General features: G+C 37.6%; 1 long non-coding RNA gene across 2 annotated transcripts; it reads left to right on the forward strand.

The window, feature by feature from the left end:
- Positions 1-286: 286 nt before the first annotated feature.
- Positions 287-18,221, forward strand: LOC128895390 (uncharacterized). Of its 2 annotated transcripts, XR_008461771.1 has the most exons (4): positions 287-1,570; positions 13,157-13,374; positions 15,634-17,325; positions 17,502-18,221. It is a non-coding gene; the product is annotated as an uncharacterized LOC128895390 (long non-coding RNA). The 2 variants fall into 2 exon arrangements; XR_008461770.1 differs by lacking the exon at positions 287-1,570 and having other exon boundaries at positions 13,089-13,374.
- Positions 18,222-21,683: the final 3,462 nt, after the last annotated feature.

Below are 21,683 nucleotides of genomic sequence, written 5' to 3' on the forward strand. Positions count from 1 at the left end.
TTCTAGTCTCCACATAATAATTTAAGCAAATATCAAAGTTGACCAAGAACGCCCAAAGGACAGATGAAAAAGTCCTTACAAAAATCGGTATTCATCCTGTTAAATGATCTCACATTTCCGGAAGTGGGTCATCGGCGTGTCAATCGCTCCTGCTGGAATTCGATTTTTCAATGAACACGACTGCTCGCGGTATCGCGTTGAAAAGTGTCTCAAGATGACGTGCCCGCGAATAACTATTCTCGGCTCGGCGCGATGCGTGAGTAACACGAGACACGGCTGTTTAAATATATCCCATGGGCGATCGCGCGGTGTCCACGGCTGGCTTGCTCGCTCGGTCCGCGAACATTCTCTCGTCAAGAGTCGGTACGATTATGGTTCTACGCGGGAGAATATGGTCGCGATTCGGGGAATCTTGTCGAGGATTCGACGGGACCGAATCGGAAGCGGATGGAGCGGTATCCGTCGACGAACGTCGAACATTGTAACGCGATATCCCCTCGTCGAGAGAGGAATGTCCTCTGGAACATCGTGAAGGATTAATAGCATTCTCTGCGGGGCATACCTTGGCTCGGCCGGTCGAGCTGCATCCACTCGAGACAGAGTACACTCACTGAACGAATTCTGGCACCGTACGAATCCTCCCGAACGATCTTGATCACTGGCGCTCCGCTCTGGTTTCGATCACTCGCACAGTAGACGATCCCGCGGTCGATTCGTGTCCTCTCGAGCCGCCGACACTTCACTGTCCCGCTCTGTACGCCGGAATTTACTTTCCGCGGTCCCGTTCATCGCGTTTCGTTCGGCTCGCGAATATTTCCGACTCTCGCGGGGCCGACCGTTTTCGCGTATTTTTAGGAAAATTATGCAACGCCGGAAAACACCGCGCCACTATCCCGTTTTCTGCTTCCTCGGGACGCCATCCGTCTCCGCTCTCCCTGGAGATGCTTGCGAAACGATCGGGAGAGCATTGGCTGTCTACCTTGATCTACCGTTTCCTCGCTCCTACTCGACGCTTGTATCGCTCCGTCGGAGATGAGACGCGACGACTTCGCTCGAAAACACGAGTCACGGACGATCCGCCAAGTTCCCAGTTCCGTTGGACGGTTCCGCGGCACTCTGCGTACGTTCCTTCGTTCGTTCGACGATATTTTCGTCGCACGCGACGACGACGACGACGTGTCCGCGAGACGAGATGAGAACGAACGAGATGGAAACGGTACGGGAGAGGGAACGAGTTAAAGGGAATATCCATCGGTCGGCCTATATCCGGAGCGACTCCTCTCGCACGGTTAGTTCGTCTACCGCCGAGTACAGGGTGTTCAGTGTCGATACTTCTACGAAGATTATCTCTTAGTGATGTTCGAAACGCGGGAGGGATCCGCGTCTTCGACCATGTATCCCGTTCTCACCAGTAGTACTCATCACTCGTCGTTAAACTGTGATACGAAATCTCGAATAGTGAAACAACCTTTTTCAAAACTATTTCCAAGAGCCGTCTTTCCTATCCAACACGAGTGTGATACGAAATTCTGAACAAAAGTGAAACATTCTTCTTCAAAAATTCTGATTGGTATATCTCAACTTTATCCAGGGATAGGTTTTCCCAGTAGACATTAGTTTATGCGATACTAAATCCTGAACAATAGCGAAACAACCTTTTCCGAATATTTCGATCGGCACATCTGAACTTTATCAAGTGGCAACCTCTCTAGGTTTTCAATATGCTGGAGCTACGAAGATTACCTTCGATCGATGTTCGAAATATGAGAGAAATTCGCGTTTCCTCTCTCGTGAACTGTTGGTTTTGGGCTAGCCGTGCTATGAATCGTTAGACTATGCGATACAGAATTCCAACAAACAATGAAGTAACTTTTTCTCAAAATTCTGATCCAAACATTTGATTTCCACTGTGCTTGAAGATACCCTAATTCTACTCTGAAGTGTAAGAGAGACTGTTTCCGAGTAATGTTCGAGATATGAGAGAAATCTGTCTTTTCGCTTGTAAATTGGTACCTCAGCTTTGTCCAAGGACAATGTCTTAAAATTTTGACGCGCTACAACGATCTATAGATGTGACATCTAATTCATGTTTCAAAAAACTTTTCCGTTTTTATGTCCATACGTGATGTTCTGACACAGAATACCTTAGTCGATAACGAATACGACCAAAATGTAAAAACTTGTCTTTTTCTCTCAACCATTACTATCCCTTTGACACATAGAAAATGGCGATCACAAGTTGTTCAATTTAACACTCATTTTGACAGAAGTTACAGTTCAACGCGCAAACCAGATGTCAAACAATATTCCACACACCCTGTTATTTATTAAAGTTTTTCATTAATCCTTAAAGTTCTCGTTATGCCAAACATAAAATATAACAATATACTTGGCAAGGGCGATCCGATATTATATCCGCCCGATGGTGAAACAACCCTTTCTATAATTTTGGAATAGGGACATATTTGAATTCTGTCTAATGGTGATCCCTACAGCTTCGCAACGTACTTCTGGATTCTCTCGAATCGCTCGAAAGGATTATTTGATCCCTCTAACCTGCCTACTCTTTTTCCTTGCACAATCGCGTTTCAAGATGGCCCCAATAAAACACTCATCAAGTCGTAGTCCTTTGAGTCTTCAATTTCCAATCGCGAGTTTCTCCCGCAAGACGGTAATTAGATGGAAGAGGAGCCCCGTTAAACACCAAGGAAAATTTAAGAATAATTAGACGAGTTTTCGGCGAACAAAAAGCCCGTCGGGAATTTAAATAAAAATTTCCACGGGATCTTTTCGTTGAATATCGGGCAAGCTCGCGGTCCGTTTTCGGATAAAGGACTCGTTGGGACGACGGGAACGCAATATCGTAAATATCGACAGAGAACGTATGGCCGAAGCGGCAGGATCGAGGGGATGGGAAAGAGCGATGCGCTCGATCTGAAAAGTTTTCCGCAATATTCCATCCGGCCCAGGCAAATGGACGACAAGTTCAATATCGAGTCCAGTATTTTCGCGTCCATTCAGTCCGTTTCACTTTTATCTGCTTCGATTTTCCCGCTCGACCGTAGCCTGGCCAAAGAATGTCGGCTAATCGACTATAAAATTGTCAATCCGTTTCTGTCGCGTTCCGCTATTGTCCAGCGTTCTTTCATTTTCACGCACCAACGAGGTATGACTAAGTCTACGCGAATTGTCCCAGAAGTGGGCTACGAGGGAATAAAGTTGTCGTGGATGGAAACGACAGATTTAAAATTAGACGTCCACTTGAAACTGTGCTAATTCCCACGATAGTCATCTTCGACTTTGAACATACAGATTCGTGAAAAAAGCTTTCTTGCAGCTAGCTTCTTCAGGGTTTAAACGTCACACGGATATCGTCGGAGTATTTTACCCAAAAGACACGGTTTACACCCGGAAGTATCAACCTTGAAAAACCAGGCCATACCTCAAATATCTTAAACTGCTACACCGACGAACAATCTTACTTTTGAATCCCAAGGACTGTCGAGAGACAGCGAGGACTCCGATCAATAATTTCGTCGCACTATTTCGGTGCATGAAATTGTGCCAATTCCAGTCCTGTCGAGCAGGGCGAGTCGATAGAACGAGAAGCTGCCGAAAAATTCGAAGTTAGAGACGAAACTCGAAGATGGAGGATCGCTCCTGGTGTTGGAAAATCCAAAGTTTCGTTAGCTTCTCCGGACTTGCTTATTTTTTCCTTTAACGAGAAAAGTCTTGCTGCTACGTTATGGTCAAAATTAGATTCCTAGCGAAACGCTTCAGCAATGGATCAAGAATTCACTCGCAATCCAAGGATACAACCGTGAAGGATACAACCTGGTCGATCGACTGGATGTACAATTCTATTTATCGTTGAGAAGGTTCGCGAGCCAGTTATCGGAGAAAGAAATGCTTTTTCACGGTACTACTAAGCACCGTAGGTTCTGCTTTACGAACGCGTCTCACGCGATGGAAGTAATTTCCATGTTCGTTCCAATCGTTAAGAACTGTGAGGAGAAAGAGTATTTGACACGCAGAAACAACCTTCCGTGAGAGAACAACCTACCACGACGGTGAAACATGGAAATATGAGAAAATTTTACCCGACACATCCCGAACGCCACGTAAAAACGCTGGGCTCTCGTTTCAGAAAAATGGTACGGAATGGAGACGAGAAATGTTCATGGATAGCGGATGTTACCGAAGCAGAAAGCATTTTCCGACCGAAACGAGAGTTCCTCCTGGCGAAAGTAATTCGATGAGAATTTTCGCAGGAATATTTTTCACGAGTCTTCAGAGCCGCGGGATAAACGGGCTCTTTAGAGGTTCCAGATTATGGACAACTTCTGACGACAGAATTACCGTAGAGCCGTGGAATTTTAACGAGAGATGGAGTTTTAAACGCCCTTTAATCGCTGTTTTTCTTTAAACGGACAGTAAATTCGAGCCGGATGTTAACCACTTGGTCTCCCGGGAATCGCAACGCGTCCCAACTTGCGTGAAATTATTCGAAAACGATTCGAAAACTATCGATAAAGCGGAATCGTGTTTCACCGTGCGGGAGGAGATTCCACTTACAATTTCCATTCTCCACGTCTGGCACGGCACGAGTCGCGTGAAATTCGCAAAGTTGCGTTAATATTTAAGCCCGGATACGATGGCGACCCGCAGCGATCGCAATACTGGCACACGAACCGTGCACACGAGCGTTTCAGATCTTTTAAAGCCGCTACGCCCTCGAGGGTAGGCTAACGCTTCTTGAACACGCCGCTATTGTTGCAACGACAATGGCCGAGGCCGATACTCATCCTCGAGTAGCCACAAACCCTTCGCACTGCCTGTCAATCCAGTATCGTTCCCGAGCCGACGTAACCGCGTTTCTGAAAAAATTAACGCGAGTCGAGAGCAGCCTCGATTTCGGAACGATCGTGCCCCTTTAAGCCGCCTTTGAAACCCACCCCATGGAATCGAGACACCGTTTGCGCCCCGGAATTACGCCAACTAGCCGTTTTTTCGCCCCCTTTTATCTTCGAGGGCTCACGCAGCCGTATCGTCCATTTCTATTGACAACCACCCGGACGATCAACGACCGACGCGAGAAGTTCTCGTAACCGCGTTGATGATCCACATATCTCTCACCCGAGAATCTTCGGTTTCAACGGTAGCGTCTGTTCTGCCACGTTCGAGCGCACTGTCTGGCAGCCGTGGGTGGCTCTGTTCCATTTTCCACGACGAGAATACGGTACGCGACTGGTTTCACCTCCTGACGTGTCTGGCCACGCGCTACGCCGTGACTACTAGGACTCGGGTCGCCCGCTCCTTTAGCGAGTCCATCGCGGACAGTTCACGCAGCTACGTCCCTCTGCAGCTGCACTCTGCTGCAGCGCACCGAGAGATATAGACGCGCGCGTATGTGTAGATATATGTGTGTGTATAGGTATGCGGAAGGGAGAGAGAGAATAGGAGAGGGTAGGTGCGACGGAGCCGGCGCGTGGGTGTGGGGTTCACAAAAGGGGAGAGGGGAAGAGAAATCGGGGTACGACGAGAGCGATGGAGAGCGCAGTACTGCTGCGGTCAGACGGTCCGACCAGAACGTGAACGTACTACTTGGTGGGCGTCCGGGCCCGCACTGTGCAGCCGACGGCAGGCGTCGCGACGCTTCCCCGTCCGTACATGAGCTGTGCTTAGAGGGTAGGGAACGAGCAAGGGTGGGAGAGGCGCCGGCGCCCCGCACGCTTGCGCCAGCGTACCACGACCCTTCGGACGGAACGCACCAACCCTGTCCTATCCCCCGAATACCCACCCATTCCACGCGCGCACACACCCGTTTCACGCATGCACACATACAAATGCACACATTTCTAATCCCTCTCCCTCGCGCCATCCCTTCGAGTACGCCACCCACCCCCGCGTGTTCAGGCAAACCGACCCACCCACCCCCCGACCTGCTTGTCAGCCAGCCAGCCTGCCTGCTTGCCTAACTGTCTGCCTACCTCCTACCTGCCTGCCTCTCCCCTCTACGTCCCACAGCCGTCACTATGGAAAATATGAATTTGGGTCAGATACCAGCCGCCGTGCCCTAATGAACCTTTAATGTGACCTATTTCTTTTTTTCCTCCCCCTCGTCCTTTCCGCCTCTCTTTATTCCTCGCGTCGTTTCTTTCCCTTTCTCTCGCTCTTCTCGCCACTCATACTCGCCTTTGGCCCCCTTTTCACCCCGGTCTTCGCTCCCCACTGTCCATTCATCCTCTCCGCCTTTTTCTTTACACCTGCTCGACGGCGTAAACGCGCCATACACACGCACGTCGGCGTCGTCTCCGAAACCTCTCTACGCCTCGCTTCCGCTTCTTGCCCTCTGCCTTTTTTCCGCGCCACTCGACCAGTCACCCTTCCGCTGGATCACTCGCGGCACGGAGCGATCCCACACGGCCGTAGTCGTCATGGACGAGTTTGTTGGCACGGTAGAATCGCACCCCGACCGATTACGATGTTCCGCACCACCTAGCTGCGCACCGAGTCGACCACCCCTCTGGACGATAAATAGGAACTCCGTTATTCGTGTCTGCCTACGCGCCTCGTTCTGCCCGATTCTGGCCTGTTTCCTGGCTGGCCACTGATCAAACGATTCGGTCTCATTTAATGGCGTCGCTGCCTCTTTTCACCGATACTGCAGCTTTGTAACCTCCGACAAGGACGATGATACATTTTTCGGGATTTTTAACTCCTGGGATAAAGGACCAATCGATGGGTACTGTGGAAAATTGTCGTAGCTTATGGAATTCTACAGTTTGAATGGACAACGTTGCTAGACAATGTTTCAGAAACGGTCTCATACGAATAAAGATCGATTCAGACTATACGACACGGACCGGCACCGACACGACAAAACATTAAAACACGCGTTGTAATGGAACTATTCACACTTAACAGAGACCGACACTGAACGTTCCGTCAACGGGAATAGTGTGAATAGTTCCATTAAAACGCGTGTTTTAATGTTTTGTCGTGTCGGTGCCGGTCCGTGTCGTTGCCGGAACGTGACAATCCGTGTCGTATAGTCTTAATCGACCTTAATGCATCGCTGGACGGACGATTCCTCGATTCCTCGATTCCTTGTCGAGAAGGCAAAGATGGACGTATCATAAATATGAATATGAATAAATTTATGAATAACTCGTTATTCACATTTTTACTTATAATGACATACTTTCATTAACATCTTTTGGTTGTAAGAATACCAAATAAAAAATATGGTACAGGAAGAAAAGAATTAATTTCGCGGACTTGGACAAAAGTAAATACAAAAATTAAGTAAGTTTATATTCTTCAATTTCCCCATCGCCTAAGTTTGCCATCAAGCTTGTCGGTATCCTGAGAAACATGACAACACGTGATATATGGTGGCTACTGGTCGACAAAGCGAATTGTAAACCTCTCTTAAGCTGGAAGTCTACGTCCATCAAATCAGCAGAATCATATCCGACTTAATGGAATATTTTTTAGTACTTATTTTGTACTAATTCGTACCAAAAACAGTAATTTGGTCCTGTCAACTTAAGAGAGGTTTACAATTCGCTTAATAAAAGTGTGCCATTAATTCATTATCCAAGGTGCTTATACATATTCCAGAGTTTTATATACGTGTTTATTAACACAACTATAATGTTTTTTATGATAATAACAACAATGATTCTTTTGTTTGTATAAATTACATAATTTTTGTAATTACCCATTTGGGTGAATTGAAAACGATTTTGTGTATGATAGTAAACAATGTAAGGAAGTGATTAACGTTATTTAATGAAGAGTTAATTGTAACTAAAAATGTGAAGAACGCGCTATTTATGAATAAAAATGTATTCGTATACATATTCACAAATCCGCATGATGTGAATTTATTGATATTCATATTTATGTACCGGAGAAAAGGGAAAACCAATGGTTCCTAAAGTGATTATCGAAATTAAAGCACCTGATTTTCTACGGATGTTCTTTGGGTAGCTCTTTGAACTAATTCTAGAATTTTATATTTATGGAATTCGTGTTTATTTTAAAGGGTTCTAGTTAGGTCTACATAACTGAATATAACAAATATTTTTACTTCAAAAATTTGAGAATATATTTTAAATATGTATTAAGTCTAAAGTTCTGTCCATTTTCAGAATAAAACAAAATAATACATTTTTCATGCCTTGAATAAATTTGATCGAATAATATAATTTTTATCGTTATTTATGACTAGACTGTGGATGTTTATGCATTTATGGGAAATTTGAATGTGCAAGAAACTACAAAATGCAAACAATATGCAAGAATATAAAGAAGATTGAAAGTAAAGTTCATGTTATAATATTTGCAGAATAAAATAAATTCCTATTTAGGTTCAATTTGTGTAGACACTGTCGCGAAGATTTTATTTTGCATAAAGATCCGCAGTCTATTTATGACATCTCGTCAGCGCGATTGCAATTTCTATATCATTTTTAGCAAATACGCGCATACTTGTTAAAACTTGTTGCAACCGGAACCGACAGAATTTTCCGGTAGACCTTAATAGCCAAACATATGTAGTTTGGAATTGACATACTTCATAATTTTCTTTCTAAAAATTCTCAAATATTATCTAGTTTTTAAGGTACTATAGTAAAGAGACCCCTTAATGTTGCTGTTGCTTAGGAATACGTTCCTACATAAAAGTGGTATATAGTTGTAGATGATTGTTATGTTTTTCTGTAGTAGCGTCGTTTTCTATGGAGATGTGCAAGAAATCATAACTGCTGTCTCTAACGTACGCATAGTCGTTGGTTATCCTAGGATCTCAGGCTATAATTGCTTAAGGATAATAAAAAATGGTACATTATATCTCTGGAACTAGAGTCTTATGCATATTCAACCGCAACAGTATGTAAATGTCCTGTAATAAAGTACATGCGGATTTTTACACTCTAAGCTGTTATTTCGTCCAACGGAGATGTTATAAAACATGAAACGAACTTGTTACTCAAACCAATAAACTCGGCTACCGCCAAAGACATCTTATAGTAGACAGTCTTGACTGGCCACCCATCAAACGATTCAGTCTCGTTTAATAGCTACCAACCATTCCCATTGCCACTTGCGTTGTGGCTTCTTTGCAGCGATGTTATGACCTCGCAATCTCTACCAGACCTTTTCTCAATTCTTCGGAATCGATAAGCTTCGCTAACGGTTGGTAAACCAATTGATCCTACTGCATCGATTGCGAACAACTGCATACACGGGCTCGGAAAAATGTTTGAACGTTTCCAAACGAAAGGTTCATTGATGAAAACATTCAAGTTGCATTATGATTGCCAGTATGTTCCTGGCGATGTTATTAATATTTCAGTCGGAGCCGCGCGCCTCTATTCATGGCAGTTTCTGGAAACTCAAACGAATGGAGTGAATTCTGATCCACAAGCAGATTGCAGTTGGAAAGTGGACGACCATTGCCGTCCGTTCTATAAATTTAGATTATCCTTTACGGTAGATCGTTAAAACTAACCCAGGTGCCGACCGATCTCCGGGATTAAATCGATCAAACAACCCGACCACGTGACAGAAAAAACGGGCTGGGCAAACAAACGGAAGTACCGAGCAACCTGCCGGTGACGATAGCGGTTGTATATATCGATCCTAATTTTTACGGTTTTGAGAATAAAGTATCATCAGATATGGCGGTTCAATTGATCGTTAAAATTATATTTATTTATGAGGATGACGTATATACAAACTTAAGTACTAGGAAAATGTGATATACAGTAGCAGGGAAATAAAGTGTGAAAGGGCGAGGTTCAATGAATTCATTTTTTCGCAATTTAAGTTTAGATTTAAATCTAGGATGTAAGACAAACGTAATATTACTATTGAGTATAAGAAGATGACAGCAAGAATAACGAATATTGAAATGAATTCGAGAATTTTTTTAAAATCTAAGTAGAATTGATAGAGTTACACTCATGAAAGTGTTTGCAAGTGTAGGATTTATTATTTCGTCCTATGATGGTATAATGTAATTTGGAAAGAAAGTGAGTGTATCAGAGTCAATGAGACCGAGAATGTCTTGATTGTTAACAAATATAAGTATGTGCATATTTTGAAAAAAATTCGAAAATCAACTGAAATCAAAATTTAAAACACATGGCGTTGAAGAGCTAGAATTAGACGACTATTTTCAAAATTTCGATATAAAAATTGGTTTTTTAATTTATGTAGTATGTATTTTGTTGTGCTATGGAGCTTATCAATGGAACACCACGCGTATAATGTATATAATGTTCGTACACTTGCAACAAAGTTTTATATATTTCTCAACTATAATTCATAAACAAAAATTCCATCTTGTGTAATTACGTTTTTACACTTTCAAGTATATTCTCCCTTTCATGTGTACGTATTTATTTCCGCTGCAATTATGTCATTTTGAACAAATACCGATTATTTTTGCAGCAGTAATTATTGCTGCTTTCACCGATAATGAACAAATAATTTTTGTTTATTTTTAATGTATGAACGTATCACTTATCGTAGTGATAAGCAGTAATGCGCATATGTAAGTAATCCATAGAAATAGTATATAAATTTACCGAATAAGCACCCTTAAAGTTCGCCTTATAGTTTTCAATTCATTTTTAATATAAAAAACGTTATTGTGGTTTAAATATAAAAGCTAGATATATGGGGTATTTTTAGATCTATTGATAACCAATATTTTTGTATTACATATTTTTGTATTATTCTCACGTATATTCAACCATTTAGTCAGCATACGCCGATAAAGTAGTCAAGCAACGTTTTTTATCAAAATAAAACATAGCCTGTGTTACTCAGGAACAGTCTAGCTTTCTATTACTGAAAATAATTTTCAAATCGGTTGAGTAATTCCGAAGATTACCCTCTACATATAAAGAAACAAACAAACAAACTTTACCTCTTTGTAATATTAATTATAGAATTATAGGTATATGTATTAGGCAGTCCCAAAAGTTTCTTTCGCTTTATTAATAATTAATATATACACAATATTTTATGTTTTATGTTACATTACTGAATTGTGTACGATTCATTTTGTTCCATTACTGTTACAACATCGGTATCAATGAAATGACATTGTCTATTTATATAAACACTGCCACGCAAAATAATTGATTGCAACACGCAAAAGAAACTTTCGAGACAACCTAATATATTCTATATAAAATAAATAAATACAGAAATATTGTATCTTTCTATAAATATTGTCATATTCTTTAATGAAAATAGTCCGAGGTATTTTTTGAAATATGCACCCTCAACATGTTCACGAAATCTCTATATTAACCATCCCGTATCGTCGGGAGAAATCGCAACTAGCATTTTCCTAACTGGAAAAATGTCGTTTCTCTTAAGTGAAGCAATTGCACGTGCCTGATCTTAATTTTAACTCAATTAACGACGCATTACCAGTCATGCAGAAAGTCGTCCGTTAACCGAGATCGCATTCGCAGTGATTTTTAGATTTTCATAGGGCTTTTCCCGCGTGGCAATTACGTCGCGAAATATCAGGTCGGGGTTATCGATGCTGTCGCCTTGGGCTGATTAGAATCGCACTTTCAACGCGTTCCTCGGCGCTGGCTTGTATCAAATTAAAATCTGATGTAAATTGCATGTAATTACGTTGCCGCGCATGTATTACATGGCACAAGCATTCCGCGGCACGCCACGTTAGCCAGCCGTGGCGAATCGTGTTCAGAGAAAGAAACCACGTGTCATAGTCGATTATGCGATACCGATCTAGCAATCGAAACAACAGAAATAATTAATTATCGTCAGCTGCGCTGAGATGATCCGTCGATAATTATGGCCCGCGGCTACGCGATATTAGTATCGATTACCGGCGAGCAGTTACATGTGTGGAATATATGTATGTATATGTATGTATATGTATGTATTCTCAGTAATTAATTAAGTTTTGCTTCAATCACAGGTAATTATGCGGGTGTAATGTTATTCAACGATTTTTATGCTTTATTTGTTTTGATAAATTACTGTCGCCTTTGCATTCATTATACGATTGAAATAAAACTAATTGATATTAATTAAAGTATTAATTGACTGTTTATAGTTGTGGAACGATGACAGTAGAAAATTACCAATTTTTGGATTTGGTATAATTAGGATTGTATCAGCTCATTTAATAAGTATACGTGCATTTAACTATACGTACTTTGAGCAAAATTTAAAAGTAGTCTCATCAGATTAAATCACAAGAGTTCCTTTCAAATTGAACATTTGTAAACCGTGAATTAGGTTATATAGAAGTGTATGGTGAATACTTTTTTAAATAAATCTGATGTTAAACTGAAATAGTTCGTTTTTTAAAGTGAAAATTTCAGTGAAATTCCTTTTCAATTTCAAGCAATTTTAAAAGAATTATATAGAGTACGAAATAAACCAGATTATGATTAATTGAATATTGAAATATACTTAAAGAAATTATTTGATGCATAGAACAAGCGATTAGACATTAAACTTTATTTGTTTGTTTACTGATTTTTGCTTGGATGACTGTATATAAAATATGCTACTATATATTAGTATAACGAATTAGTATAACGAAATCCAAAAACTTTGGATTTCAAACAATATACAATATTTTATTTTATTTCGAATAATTTCTTTCATTCTATACTACGTAATTTTACCCAACAGGTTTAGTATTTAAAAAGAAGATCATTGTAATATTAAATTTCTATAAAAAGGACTTTTGCATCTAATATGATTTTTATTTCGAAAAAATATTCATCATACTTTGTTATCCACCCAAACTAGTAAATTAAAATTTTTGATTATAATTGAAATGATTATAAATCCGAAAGAGACAGAAATCCGAAAGCTATAAAACTCAGAAAGCTACAATAAATAATATTTGCGTTGAATCAATAATGTTCTTTATTAAACTACAACTTTAAGCTTCCTTATTCAAATTTTTGTTTTCAAATAAATATATTTTTCTACTTTTTGAATAGCTTTCACTATTGTTCTCAAAGGTTCTAATAAAGATTAGTCCGACGCGATTTTTAACCGATTTCAAAAAGGAGGAGGTTACTCAATTCGACATGTATGTATATATATATATTTTTTTTTATTTTATGCTCGGCAGAAAATTAACAGGCAGGACTTGTGCTGCAGTATTTTGGACAAAAGTCCGGATAGAAGGTGCCCGAAGAAACGTCACAATCGTGATATTACCCATCGGGTCGTCGTTGCGCGTGACTTCTACAGGGAAACCTCCAACAGTGAAAACTTTGATCGTTGGCCTGTGGCGCTCATAACTCAAATTATACGTACTTCGAATTCTCCTTGTACGTGGAACCTCAAGTACGTATCCGAAGTACGTAGCCCGCAGATATTGAAACACAGAACTCCCATAACTTTTCATTATACCGTCGCGTTACCTTCTTATTATCTTTTATTTCTCGCAGGACTTTACCTCACTTTCCTAAGGGTTTATCCTTGTTCTCGAAAAATCATTTTCTTTCGGAGATAATATTTGACCGAATAATATTTCATCGACCACTATTTCTTGAGAGGAGATATTAATATTAAAAAAAAAATTAATTCGTTACGTAGCCAAAGTTAAATTTTACTTAAATTAAATGTTACCATAAAGAGAAAAGTCATTTAAGTGGCAGAAAATATTTCTTTGTTTAGCTTCAGTTGAAGTATAATGAGCTAATGAACGATACCAGATCTTAATACTATGAATATTTAGGCTCATTAATGTAAATTTTCTTAAATTGCGATTTTATGAATTTAATTTTATGCAGAATAATCATTTTAAGGATATACTTTCTTGCAGTTTGCAGAAATTTAATTTATTAATAATAAGAGTAACCGGATTTATGCCGTAGACACTACAGAACAAGATGCAAATAGTAAAAATGACCATAACTATTGAAATCATACGATGGAATATGAATTTGATTATGCAACAAAAATTTTTATTGACGCTACCATATTTATTTATTTTATTTCTTTAACGACTTTATTCGTCGTAATAAACAGAGAACAGAAAAAAAAGATATAAAAGTATTGAATGAACAAAGAGACATAAGGTATAAAATCCAGTGATAGCTGTTTTATAACGCAAACAATATAAAATCAATATATTGCACTGAAATAAAAAGTAAACGAAAAATGAGCGTAATACCTGATTGCAGAAAATTTGCTTTGTCCGCGGTATGTGCTGCGCTGATGCTAAGTTTATTTAACCATTACAGAACATAAAACTAAAATTCATAAATTGCATTTGTTCTGCCAAATTTTAATAACGTTCGTATCCATTTTTTTTTTTTTTTTTAATCAAAAGTTTTTAATTCGCGAAACTTGTAATTTAGGTTTCGTTAATTAAAACTATGGAAACAATAAAATGATTACGATAAAATATAAAACTGTTAAAATAATTAATGACATGGAAGATTTTTTGAAATAAACGCATTTAATATTTTAAGGTTTCTTCTCTTCCAAAATAAAGAAAAAAATATTCACTATAAAAAGAAGGAACAACGAAAATTTGTATCTTCTGTTTTCGTTTCCTATTTTCATATAGCATTTCTGAAAGAAAATATAAATGATCAAAAATTTATATCTCCTACAATTTCGTAATAAATAAGTTGTATTAGGGTTATGTGTATATTTTCACGTCAAAAATACAAATAAGAAAAATCAGAAGATAATACAAGCTAGTATTAATCAAACCTAAATTAAATGAGTTGTTAGTGCCAAAAAAGCATGTAAAAAGCCTACGTACATATGTGTATGAAATGCAATAGCCAAGCTTACGGACTAAACACTCTTTAAAGCATATAGGACATTCCAGACCTTTGAACCACTTTTGGACCTGACCATTTTTTATTTGCCTCATTTTTTTATATTATAGTACCCTACTAAATACCATTTTGTGAATTTTTGCAGATTTTTTTATTGACCCAAGAAAAAGTTATGAATTTTAACGAAAAAAGCGTCAAAAAATTGCCAAATTAGGCGTTTATTTTTTTCAAAATGTGCGTTTGTAAATGAAGTTCGAAAAAAATATAAATCAAAATGAGAGTAATCGTGCGACTGCCATCATCAACGTCAAAATGTAAGCAAGTTACGTGGACTAACCTGTATAATTCAGTAAAATTTCCTGTTTCTATAAACAATACGGCTCACTTTGTACTTCTTTATGTAATATTTTCCTATCTTTCAAAATTTGCAATCTTATTAAACCATAACTACTAATGTCAAAGAAATATCGGGTTGTCCAAAAAGTTCGTGGCAATTTTTAAGAAAAATTCAAAGGCATATTTGAATTTTGATATATATTTATTGAATTATATAATTACCATTTTGTTCCACGACCTTTTCACCTTTTAAGGGATGCACCCATGTTATTTGTTTTCAACCATTTCACTATAAACAGACGTGTAGCACCTACCAAAAATCGGCATGGACTTTCCAGACAAATTGAATTTCATTGTGGAACAAAAATTTTAATTGATGCTACCATATTTATTTATTTTATTTTATTTATGTATTAATACATTCCATCATCACCCCGAAACGATCGCTACCCTTCCGTAAATTTTTTTGCAGCTCCTTGTACCTCCAGCCTTGTATTATTAAAGTGGTGAACAATGAAAGGTACAATCGATGAGTGAGAAACAATCAAATGGTGGGGATAACAACGCGCAGCTAACGAGGCAGAAGCCGGTGGCAGTTAGCGAGGCATTACGGTATCTGTACATAGAGACCACGGAAACTCGCCCGACAGCGACGTCGAGCCACTCCCGTGCCGCATTAACAAGTTCTCGCACGCTTATTCCGCTTCCGTTTGGTTACCAAAGCGACAGAGCTCAGATATGCAAATGGAGAAAAAAGAATAGAACTAGGGGAGGGGGGCGAAAGAAAAATTTTTAAACGAACGAAAGAAAAACGGAAGAAAAAGGCACGAGAGGAAGTGGATCACTCGTCTAGGTAGAAAACGGTGCCCGTTAACGAGTCCATAAATAATTGATTCGGAAACTTGCAAACAAAACCAACGTGCTGGCTTGTCGGCTAATGCGGCACTGTCAGCCTCGTCTTTCTCTCCTCTCGAGTACCTTTTTCCTTTTCTTTTCCGCACGGGTCCTGCGCCGCTCTTCAAAGCGGTTTATAAAATCCATTATCCCCCCTCCGATAAATATTAAACCACTCTTATCGCTTTCGTTCCCGCGCGTGAAATTGTTCCGTTCGACACTCGTCCCGCCGTTAATGGCCTCGTTATCGATTCCGCGACCGTCAAAGGAAACACCGCGGAAAGAAGGGGTTGCCTTGCCTGGCCCTTCGAATCCGTTCCTCTTCCACCGAATTTGTCCCGCGAGCTTTTTAATTAATTTTTAACGCCGCCCAATTAGGCCGGCTTTGATTCCCCTGACGTTCCATTCCCATCGCACCAGCTGAAACGAGAGTACCGATGGAATCGAGAAATGTTTAGATACCACGGCGGAACCTCAACTGCTGCATCGGAGGCTGCGTTCACTGTGTAGCGCCGACAGAGATGCGATATTTGAAGCTTTCACGCTCTGGGTTCTGACAGTTGATATTCCTTGAGGCTTCCAGGTGTAAGTCGTGCCCTTTGCGAAAAGAATTCCTACGTTTCGCAAGCATTCCTAGCTTTTTCGTTCTTCGTTTCAAGGAAATGGCACTCTGATATTGGTTCATCTAGTTCGGATCCATTTAGTGTACCTTTGGTCGTATCATGGATCATTAGTTACCAATTACTGGACTATGGGGTAAGTAACATTGGATTTCAATTGGATTCGAATTTCTGAGTGGAGTAATATTGCTTTTTTAATTTTATATTTTATGTAAGACAGGAAATTATCTTCAAGTAAATTATATACATTTTATTTATTTTTTTCTTTAGTGTCAAGTTAAGTTGAGTGCTAATCAGTTGGTCAATTATGTGAACATTATTGTCTTATCTGAACACTTTTAATTTGAATTTGTTCAGATGAGGAAATAATTAGATTGGTCCCATCGCTAGCGACGATAAAGTAACGACAATTTCTGTGTTCCACATGAATTCTTGTTAGCCCGAAACATGAAGGCAGCTCGAGTTTGTTTCCCTTCGCGAAAGCACGAGAATTTATGGTTAATATTTCCTCGCTGTTCACCCCGTTCACGAGCGATTCCGTGTTCCGTTTGTCGGCTGAGATCGTTCCTCGAGCCATTCCTGAGGTTGAGCGATGAAAGAATCTCGTGTCTCGTTCCACATCTGATCCTCGAACGGAAATACGTGACCAAGTAATTGCCTTCTTTTAATTTCGAATCACAAATTACACATTTTTTTCTTTTCACGAGTTCGCCAATTCTTGCAGTAAATTGATTTCAATTTATTTGCACGATATGTGGATGCAATTAATGCATTTTAATAAGCATTAAAAATGACGCTGTTCTGACCCAAATGAAGATTATTCTAGCGTTCCTGTTTCATAAACGCTTATCAGGTGGAAATTGACACCTGCTATATAAGAGGAGTTTTCCAAAAACTGTCTGGGAAATGAAAAAAGTATTATCTGTAAAAAGTATCGCTATGTTTCGTTTTTGATAAATAAAATTATAGAGAGAATACACAGTACATGTACGAATGTAAAATAAATATTATAGATTATTCTAATTAACTAATGTTGTATGAAGAAAATTGAAAATTTGTCTGAAGTACATGTTACAAACCATCATATTCATTTTAAATTTGTCACTGCATCTTATTATTTCAAAGTAGTATTTATTGCAACACTTTTTACATTTTTTTTTTTTAATTTTTTATCTAAGTTTAATATCCTGGTATCTGAATCGAACAGAAGTTAATAATTGAAGTTAAGTTGCAATAATCTTTACATGAAAATAATTACTACTTAATTATTATGTAGAATACTTATGTTCTATTGATATTAACTATCAAGTATTTTCCTCGGAATTATCTTTATTGCAAAAACATAATATTCAAAAATATAATAATACCACTTATTCAAAAATAATTTCTATTTAATCATTTCAAGAATTACTATACGAGTCCGTTTCAAATCTCCAAAAACGATATGTTCTTTGTACAGAAACATGCATAAAAAAAACTATTCTTCTATAAAATAAAATCATATTTTTCACATAGAAAATAAAATAATTTTTCCATTAGATTTTTATAAAACAATTCAAAAGCAAATAACCCAATGTTCGGTTCGAAAAGTGTATTTTTCGTTGCTCTGAAATATTATTTGAACGCTTATTTGGGTAAAAAATTATGAAAAATGTCTGCCCAATCGAGTGAATCGTTATTGGAGGAAAAATTCGTTCGTTAGCCGTAAACAAATTGCTGTTCGTCGTCGCTATTCGTTATCTCATATTGGAATAAAATTTCACCCATGGCTGTGTTATTGTTGCATCGTTACGAAACGAGAACGGAGTTTATAGCTATCTTGGTCAATGTACTTGTTATGTAGGTACACTTTGTCGAATTTTACGAAATCGGTATTTTCATTTCTGGGTCGAATTCCTTTTTTACGTCGCCGAAATTACGAAAGACGAGTAATTTGTGTTTCTTCCGAGTTAACTAGAAAACTTCGCCTTCTAATTTAGAGCTGAGGTGAGTTTAAAGTTGAACTTTTTTAAAAGTTGCAAGTTTCAATTACTTCCGTAATGACGAACTTCATAAAAAAACCGCGATGCCCTTAAACGATTTCGAAGGTTTTCATTTAAACACGGAATTAAACTACCGAACAACGTGGTGGAATTTATGACTCAATATTATAAAATATCTCAATATGCATCTATATTATAACATAAATTAAATATTTTGTTATTTCTATGGAAGGAAACATTCGTGTTTAATTAACTTGACATTAGACTTTTGGCAATCAACGCACACCTCTTATGAATATTATTTTATGAAATTATAGAGAGGAAGGTTAAATCGATTGAATAATACAATTAATTCTCAATTTTAATAACCGTTAACAGATTTGTAGTTCTAAGAACTTCGAAGTAGATAGATTGAATTGACCGATCTATCTGTTTGGTCATTCTGGTGTTAATGATCTTATACTAATCAAATTTGTTAATTTTAGTTACATTTACAGTTTTCCAAAGTGGTGGTGTTATAAAATAAATGTATTTTTCTGTAATTGCTAATATCTTATGAGGTAAAAAAAAATGTGCATAAATTCTTCAAAAAATAACAAAATTCTTTATTAAATAATTCCGGTAAAAGGCAACAGACTTTATAATTAAAGTATAAATATTTTTATTATTCATTACAATGATATATATGATACAATGATTACAATGATAAAAATTAATGTTTCTCCAAGAATCCAATTTGTATTTCTGTTATTTTATTGTTCTTAGTTTTACATAATTGATGTTGTTTAATTTTAGATTAATAAATCGAATACTACTTTTTCCCTCTATATTCAACTTCTGTACCTCTTACTTGACGCCTGACTTGAAACACAAGATCTTTCCTGCTATCGTGAAAAGATAATATAACCAGCTATTCTGTCCATCGAGTATAAATCCTCATCCGTTTGTAAACAGCATTTTCTTCCATTTTTCTCCATCTAAAATGCAAACACCTTTCGATCTTCCATGTGCTTTTCTGCTAATAGTGGTTCCCTCTGGAGTTTTCTGTGTTGTATGTACTTAAATTTATGCAAAATTGTACATAATACAGCTCTCAACTTTCTAGATGATCTTGCATCTTTTGTAATTTGGCGCTTTATTAATGTAAAATTAGACACAACTTTCGATACTGTACATACACTAGGATCGATTAGAACACGTAGACATCTTTCGTTTATTTCTTTTCCATAACTTGAGGAAATATCAGTTTAAAATAACGTTTCTATTTTTTTTCTATCAGTTTGAACATTTTAACACCGCTAGATGAATACTTTAAAAACAATGTCCTGACTAACTTGGATTTGCAATTATTACAGCAAAGTGAATAAATAAGCTGGTACTCGTAAACAAATGTCACTACGTCACTGAAAATTTTGCATTAACTTTTTAAGAATTTTTGCATTGAATTTTAAAAGAAATTGTTATTTAACATATATTTGATTGAGATTCATGGTATAGGACATTTCTTAAAAATTTCGACGTTTATGTGTATAAGTCAAATTCCAAATAGAAATCAACAATAACAATATAAATTATTCATAGCCCATTGTTTAGAAGAACAATGCACCATCAAAAACTGTTATTGTTCTTCAGTGAAACAATCAAAATTGTTTGGTTATATTCCTGGAATTTTTGATAAGAATTTTGAACGCATAATGATATTATTAATATATAAAAATATTATTATATCCACATACACCTTGTAGTATTTTTGTGAAGTCTTGAAGAAATGTTCCAGCATTTGTACATTATGCTTTCTTACAAGGATATGTAATAGAATTGCAGATGTAATACATCTCTACTTATTGGCGAGATGAGTGCATATATCCAAGAATTAATTCCCTACGCAAAAGATGGAATAAAATTCATGCAATAGAAATTTAACGGAGCAGATATGCGCACCTTCTGGATAATCTAAACGGAAGTAGCTATTGTGTAGTCCGAAGAACGCGCAACAAATAACGAATTCAGGCGGAGTAAAATGTTTTGGAGCGTGTTGAAGCGAAGGAACCAGAAAAGGAGAATCTGAATCCAATATCTCTTAAAGGCACATCCCATCCTTGTCAGTTAAACCTTCACTGCAACTCACCCTTAACGCCAGCGTGGCGCGTTACACGAGTTGCTTATTTCGAGACAGTACTGTATATATTTTCTGATATTTTAATTAGTATACACATAGGTAACAAAGTTTAAATTATAATTAATGAACATCGATTCTACCATATAAAGTCTATCATATAAAGTTTAATTTTCGTATAACGAATGAAGAATATACAACTTTCTATTTGTGTTATGTTTTATGTATGTTTTGTTTTGTTGTATGTTTCATGTTTTATTTTGATGAAAATACGCTTTCAATTTGAAATTTCAAAATTTGTAAATAAAGTTGTGGCATCGTTATTATTCGTTATACTCACAATGCGAAATATTGATTGAAACATCAGAGTTACGAAAAACAAAAGATATTCACCTACTGGTCCACCGAATATCTCTTCTAATTGTTAAGATAATAAGACAATTATTTCATATGCAATTGGCATGTTATTGTGCATATCGTGCACATGTATTTTAACTGTTACGAAATGCGATAGAAAAAACATGCACTTATATGCAAAAGACATTAGAAGGTACCTCTAATAAATTGACAATGAAAAGAAATGTTGCAGTTTATTGACCTCTTCATATAATTCAAATTACATACAAAACATTCTTTGTATCGTCACAGTTGAAAGAAATTTTTGGGAAAGCCTAGTTTAAGTAGTGTACCCCGTACACTCATAATAGTCCTTTAAAAAAAATCAGCAACAATTGCTAAAAAGTAATAGTAACAGTTTGAAATTATATTAAAGAAATGTAAAACTTACGCTATTAATAAATTTCACAAGTCTAATATCCAGAATGCGGATCTTGATGCATTTGTAGGAAGTTTGAATGTGCAAGAAAGTACAAAATGCAAGCAACATGTAAGATTATAAAAAAGATTGAAA

Source organism: Hylaeus anthracinus, unplaced genomic scaffold, assembly GCF_026225885.1.
Source record: "Hylaeus anthracinus isolate JK02 unplaced genomic scaffold, UHH_iyHylAnth1.0_haploid 5, whole genome shotgun sequence".
In the NCBI taxonomy this organism is placed as follows: Eukaryota; Metazoa; Arthropoda; class Insecta; order Hymenoptera; family Colletidae; genus Hylaeus; species Hylaeus anthracinus.